Below are 6,294 nucleotides of genomic sequence, written 5' to 3'. Positions count from 1 at the left end.
ACAAAGAACTATATGGCTCTCAGCTGCAAGCTGTAAAAATGCCTGGGTTTTCTCAACCTGGTCTCCAACAAAATAGACATAATAGACATCTATAGAGTATTTCCCCAAAACACATAATAATATACCTTCTTTTTACAATTCATATGTCCTTCTCTGAAATTGACCATACAGTTGGTCACAAAGCAAGCCACAACAGAAGGAAGAAATTGAAATAACGCCATGTATCTCATCAGGACATCATGGATTAACACTGGACCCCAGCAACAAAAGAAACATCAGAAAGCCTACACACTCATGAAAATTGAACCACACTATGCTCAATGATCTCTGGATCAGGGAAGAAATACAGAAAGATATTAAAGAGTTTCTTGAATTCAATGAAAATGAACACACAACATACCCAAATTTATGGGACACAATAAAAGTAGTGCTAAGAGGAATGTTCATAGCACTAAGTGCCTCTATAAAGAAATTAGAAAGCACTGTCCAACTTGGGCATGAACTTGGCAGAGTGTCCCACAGTCCCAAGAGGAATCTCCAATCCCCAGGCACCATAGCATACTCCAGTCTTAGGATCACTGGTGAGTGAAACACAACATCTGCTCCAACATGGCCAGGATGGCCTATGGCCATCAGGAGCAGAGACACAAGAACCCTGCCAGATCAGTGGCTTGGGTTCCATTCAGTTTGTACTGGATTACCTTGGTTTCAAACTCAATGGACATCCCCATTGTCCCCAGAGGAGATACTACTTCCAGGTACTCTAGCACACCCAGGATGTTAAGACCAAGAATCTCAGGATCTCAGGAGCTTGGTCACACCAGGATCTCAGGGTCTCAGAGGAAGCTTGACTGCCAAGAATTCTGACACACCTAGAATCTCAGGATCACAGGATCCCGGAATCACAGGATCACAGAGAAAGCTGGACTCTGAGGAGTTCTGACTCAACCTGAATTACAGGTAGGACAGGCTCCAATCAGATACATCACAGGGAAGGGGGCATTTGAGATAATCAAATGGCAGGAGGCAAACATATGAAAAGAAGCAACAGAAATCAAAGTTACTTGGAATCATCAGAACTCAAGTCTCCCACCACAGCAAGTCCTGGATACACCATCACACCAGAAAATCCAGAAATTGATCTAAAGTCTCTTCTGAAGATGATGATGGAGGACTATAAGGACATAAATAACTCCCTTAAAGAAATACAGGAGAACACAGGTAAACAGGTAGAAGCCCTTAAATGAGGAAACACAAAAAATCCCTATAAGAATTAGAGGAAATCACATCTAAACAAGTGAAAGAATTGAACAAAACCATCCAGGATCTAAAAATGGAAGTAGAAACAATAAAGAAATAACAAAGGGTGACAACACTATAGATGGAAAACCTAGGAAAGCAGTCAGGAGTCAGAGATGCAAGCATCACCAACAGAATACAAGACATAGAAGAGAGAATCTCAGGTGCAGAAGATAACATAGAAAGCACTGACACAACAATCAAAGAAAATGCAAAATGCAAAAAGGTCCTAACCCCAAACATCCAGGAAAACCAGGACACAAAGAGAAGATCAAACCTAAGGATAATGAGTATAGACGAGAAGGAAGATTTCCAACTTAAAGGGCCAGTAAATATCTTCAACAAAATTAGAGAATAAAAACTTCACCAAACTAAACAAAGAGATGCTCATGAATATATGAGAATCCTAACAAGACTCCAAATAGTTTGGACCAGAAAAGAAATTCCTCCCATCACATAATAATCAAAACACCAAATGCACAAAACAAAGAAAGAATATTAAAAGCAGTAAGGGAAAAAGGTCAAGTAACATATAAAGGAAGACCTAACAGCATTACACCTAACTTCTCCCCAGAGACTATGAAAGCCAGGAGATCCTGGGCAGATATCATACAGACCCTAGGAGAACATAATTGCCAGCCCAGGCTACTATACCCAGCAAAACTCTCAATTACCATACATGGAGAAACCAAAGTATTCCATGACAAAACCAAATTTACACAATATCTTTCTACAAATCTAGCCCTTCAAAGAATAATAAAGGGAAAACTCCAACACAATGAGGGAAACTAATCTCTAGAAAAAGCAAGAAAGTAATCTTTCAACAAACCTAAAAGAATTTAGCCACATGAACAGAATACCAAATCTAACAGCAAAAATATAAGGAAACAACAATGACTTTTCCTTAATATGCCTTAATATCAATGGACTCAGTTCCCCAATTAAAAGACCTAGACTCACAGACTGGTTATGTAAACAAGACCCAATATTTTGTTGCATACAGGAAACTCACCTCAGTGACACTGACAGACACTACCTCAGATTAAAAGGCTAGAAAACTCAATTCTTCATAGATTCCGAAAGAGCAATGTCCAAATTCATCTGGACTAACAGAAAAAAAAACTAGGATAACAAAAACTATCCTCAACAATAAAAGAACTTCTGGGGGAATAACCATCCCTGATCTCAAATTGTACTACAGAGCAATTGTGCTAAAAAAAAAAAAAAAAAAAAAGCAACTGCATGGCATTGGTACAGTGACAGATAGGGAAATCGATAATCGATGGAATAGATATAAAGACCTAAGGAATGAACCTATACACCTATGGTCACTTGATCTTTAACAAAGTAGCTGAAAGCATCCAGTGGAAAAAGACAGCATTTTCAACAAATGGTGCTGGCTCAACTGGCGGTTGGCATGTAGAAGAAAGCAAATCCACCCATTCTTTTTTTCTTTCAAAAACAATTTTTTTAGATATTTTTTTCATACACATTTCAAATGAAATACCAAATGACCCCTATAAACTCCCCCACACTGCTCCCCAACCCACCCACTCCTGCTTCCTGNATAATAAAGGGAAAACTCCAACACAATGAGGGAAACTAATCTCTAGAAAAAGCAAGAAAGTAATCTTTCAACAAACCTAAAAGAATTTAGCCACATGAACAGAATACCAAATCTAACAGCAAAAATATAAGGAAACAACAATGACTTTTCCTTAATATGCCTTAATATCAATGGACTCAGTTCCCCAATTAAAAGACCTAGACTCACAGACTGGTTATGTAAACAAGACCCAATATTTTGTTGCATACAGGAAACTCACCTCAGTGACACTGACAGACACTACCTCAGATTAAAAGGCTAGAAAACTCAATTCTTCATAGATTCCGAAAGAGCAATGTCCAAATTCATCTGGACTAACAGAAAAAAAAACTAGGATAACAAAAACTATCCTCAACAATAAAAGAACTTCTGGGGGAATAACCATCCCTGATCTCAAATTGTACTACAGAGCAATTGTGCTAAAAAAAAAAAAAAAAAAAAAGCAACTGCATGGCATTGGTACAGTGACAGATAGGGAAATCGATAATCGATGGAATAGATATAAAGACCTAAGGAATGAACCTATACACCTATGGTCACTTGATCTTTAACAAAGTAGCTGAAAGCATCCAGTGGAAAAAGACAGCATTTTCAACAAATGGTGCTGGCTCAACTGGCGGTTGGCATGTAGAAGAAAGCAAATCCACCCATTCTTTTTTTCTTTCAAAAACAATTTTTTTAGATATTTTTTTCATACACATTTCAAATGAAATACCAAATGACCCCTATAAACTCCCCCACACTGCTCCCCAACCCACCCACTCCTGCTTCCTGGCCCTGGCATTCCCCTGTACTGGGGCATATAATCTTTGCAAGACCAAGGGCCTCTCCTCCCAATGATGTCTGACTAGGCCATCTTCTGTTACATATGCAGCCAGAGACACTAGCTGTAGGGGTACTGGATAGGTCATGTTGTTGTTCCTCCTGTAGGGTTGCAGACCCCTTCAGCTCTTGGGTACTTTCCCTAACTCCTTCATTGGGAACCCTGTGTTACATCCAATAGATGACTGTGAGCATCCACTTTTGTATTTTCCAGGCACTAGCAGAGCCTCACAAGAGACAGCTATATTAGGGTTCTGTCAGCAAAATCATGCTGGCATATGCAATAGTGTCTGGGTTTGGTGACAGTTTACAGGATGAGTCCCTGGATGGAGCAGTCTCTGGAAGGTCTGTCCTTCCATATCAGCTTCAAACTTTGTCTCTGTAACTTTCTTGCGTATTTTGTTTCACATTCTAAGGAGGAATGAAGTGTCCACACTTTGGTTCTCCTTCTTGAGTTTCAAGTGTCTTGCACATTATATCTTGGGTATTCTAATTTTCTGGGCTAATACACACTTATCAGTGTGTGCATACTATATGAGTTCTTTTGTAATTGGGTTACCTCACTCAGGATGATATCCTATAAATCCATCTATTTGCCTAAGAGTTTCATAAATACATTATTTTTAATGCCTGATTTGTAATCCCATGTGTAAATGTATCACATTTTCTATATCCATTCCTCTGTTGAGGGACATCTAGGTTCTTTCCAGTTTATGGTTATTATAAATACGGCTGCTATAAACATAGTTGAGCATGTGTCTTTATTACCAGTTGGAACATCTTCTGGGTATATGCCCAGGAGAGGTATTACTGAATCTTCCAGTAGTACTATGTCCAATTTTCTGAAGAACCGCCAGACTGATTTCCAGAGTGGTTGTACAAGCTTGCAATCCTACCAGCAATGGAGGAGAGTTCCTCTTTCACCACATCCTTGACAGCATTTGGTGTAACCTGAAAGTTTTATCTTAGCCATTCTGAGTGGTGTGAGGTGGAATCTTACTGTTGTTTGGATTTGCATTTCCCTGGTTGTTAAGGATGTTGAATATTTTTCAGGTGCTTATCAGCGATTTGGTATTCTTCAGTTAATAATTCTTTAGCTCTGTACCCCATTTTTAATGGGGTTATTTGATTTTCTGGAGTCCAGTTTCTTGAGTTGTTTGTTTTTGTTGTATATTAGCCCCCTATCTGATTTAGGATAGGTAAAGATCCTTTCCCAGTCTGTTGGTGGCCTTTTTGTCTTATTGGCAGTGTCTTTTGCTTACAGAAGCTTTGCAATTTTATGAGGTCCCATTTCTCAATTCTCTATTTTACAGCACAAGCCATTGCTGTTCTGTTTAGGAATTTTTCCCCTGTGTCCATATCTTCAAGGTTTTTCCCCACTTTCTCCTGTATAAGTTTTAGTGTCTCTGATTTTATGTGGAGTTCCCTGAGCCACTTAGATTTGACCTTTGTACAAGGAGATGAGAATGGATCAATTCTGATTCCTCTACATGATAACTGCCAGTTGAGCCAGCACCATTTGTTGAAAATGTTGTCTTTCTTTCCACTGGATGGTTTTAGCTCCCTTGTCAAAGATCAGAGGACCATAGGTGTGTGGGCTCATTTCTGGGTCTTCAATTCTATTCCATTGATCTACCTGTCTGTCACTGTACCAGTATCATGCAGGTTTTTTATCACAATTGCTCTGTAGTACAGCTTGAGGTCAGGCATGGTGATTCCTCCAGAGATTCTTTTATTGTTGAGAATGGTTTTTGCTATCATAGGTGTTTTGTTATGCCAGATGAATTTGCAAATTGCCCTTTTTAACTCTGTGAAGAATTGAGTTGGGATTTTGATGGGGATTGCATTGAATCTGTAGATTGCTTTCAGCAAAATGGCCATTTTTACTNTATTAATCCTGCCAATCTATGACCATGGGAGATCTTTCCATCTTCTGAGATGTTCTTTGATTTATTTTTTTATTCATAGACTTGAAGTTCTTATCATACAGATCTTTCATTTCTTTAGTCATAGTCACAACCAGGTATTTCATATTTTTGTGACTATTGTGAAGGGTGTTGTTAACCTAGTTTCTTTCTCAGCCTGTTTATCTTTTGTGTAGAGAAAGGCCATTAATTTGTTTGAGATAATTTTATATCTAGCTACTTCAATGAAGCTCTTTATCCTGTTTAGGGGTTCCCTAATGGAATTTTTAGGATCACTTATATNTACTATCATATTATCTGCAAATATTGATATTTTGACTTCTTCCTTTATAATTTGTATCCCCTTGATCTTCATTTCTTGTCTAATTGCTCTGGCTATGACTTCAAATACTATATTGAATAGGCAGGGAGAAAGTGGGCAACCTTGTCTAGTCCCTGATTTTAGTAGGATTGCTTCAAATTTCTCTCCATTTAGTTTGATGATGGCTACCAGTTTGCTGTACATTGCTTTTATTGTGTTTAGGTAGGGGCCTTGAATTCCTGATCTTTCCAAGACTTTTATCATGAACGGGTGTTGGATTTTTTTCTCAGCATCTAATGAGATGATCATGTGGTTTTTGTCTTTGAGTTTGTTTATATAGT

The 6,294-nt window shown here is 38.4% G+C and overlaps 1 pseudogene; it reads left to right on the top strand.

Moving 5' to 3' along the window:
- The first annotated feature begins 609 nt into the window (after positions 1–609).
- LOC110315816 overlaps positions 610–6,294 on the top strand; it is a 10,057-nt pseudogene continuing 4,372 nt past the window's right edge.

Source organism: Mus pahari, unplaced genomic scaffold (assembly GCF_900095145.1).
Source record: "Mus pahari unplaced genomic scaffold, PAHARI_EIJ_v1.1 scaffold_9221_1, whole genome shotgun sequence".
In the NCBI taxonomy this organism is placed as follows: Eukaryota; Metazoa; Chordata; class Mammalia; order Rodentia; family Muridae; genus Mus; species Mus pahari.
The sequence above is the reverse complement of the archived record's forward strand: the minus strand, read 5'-3'. Positions and strand labels throughout refer to the sequence as shown.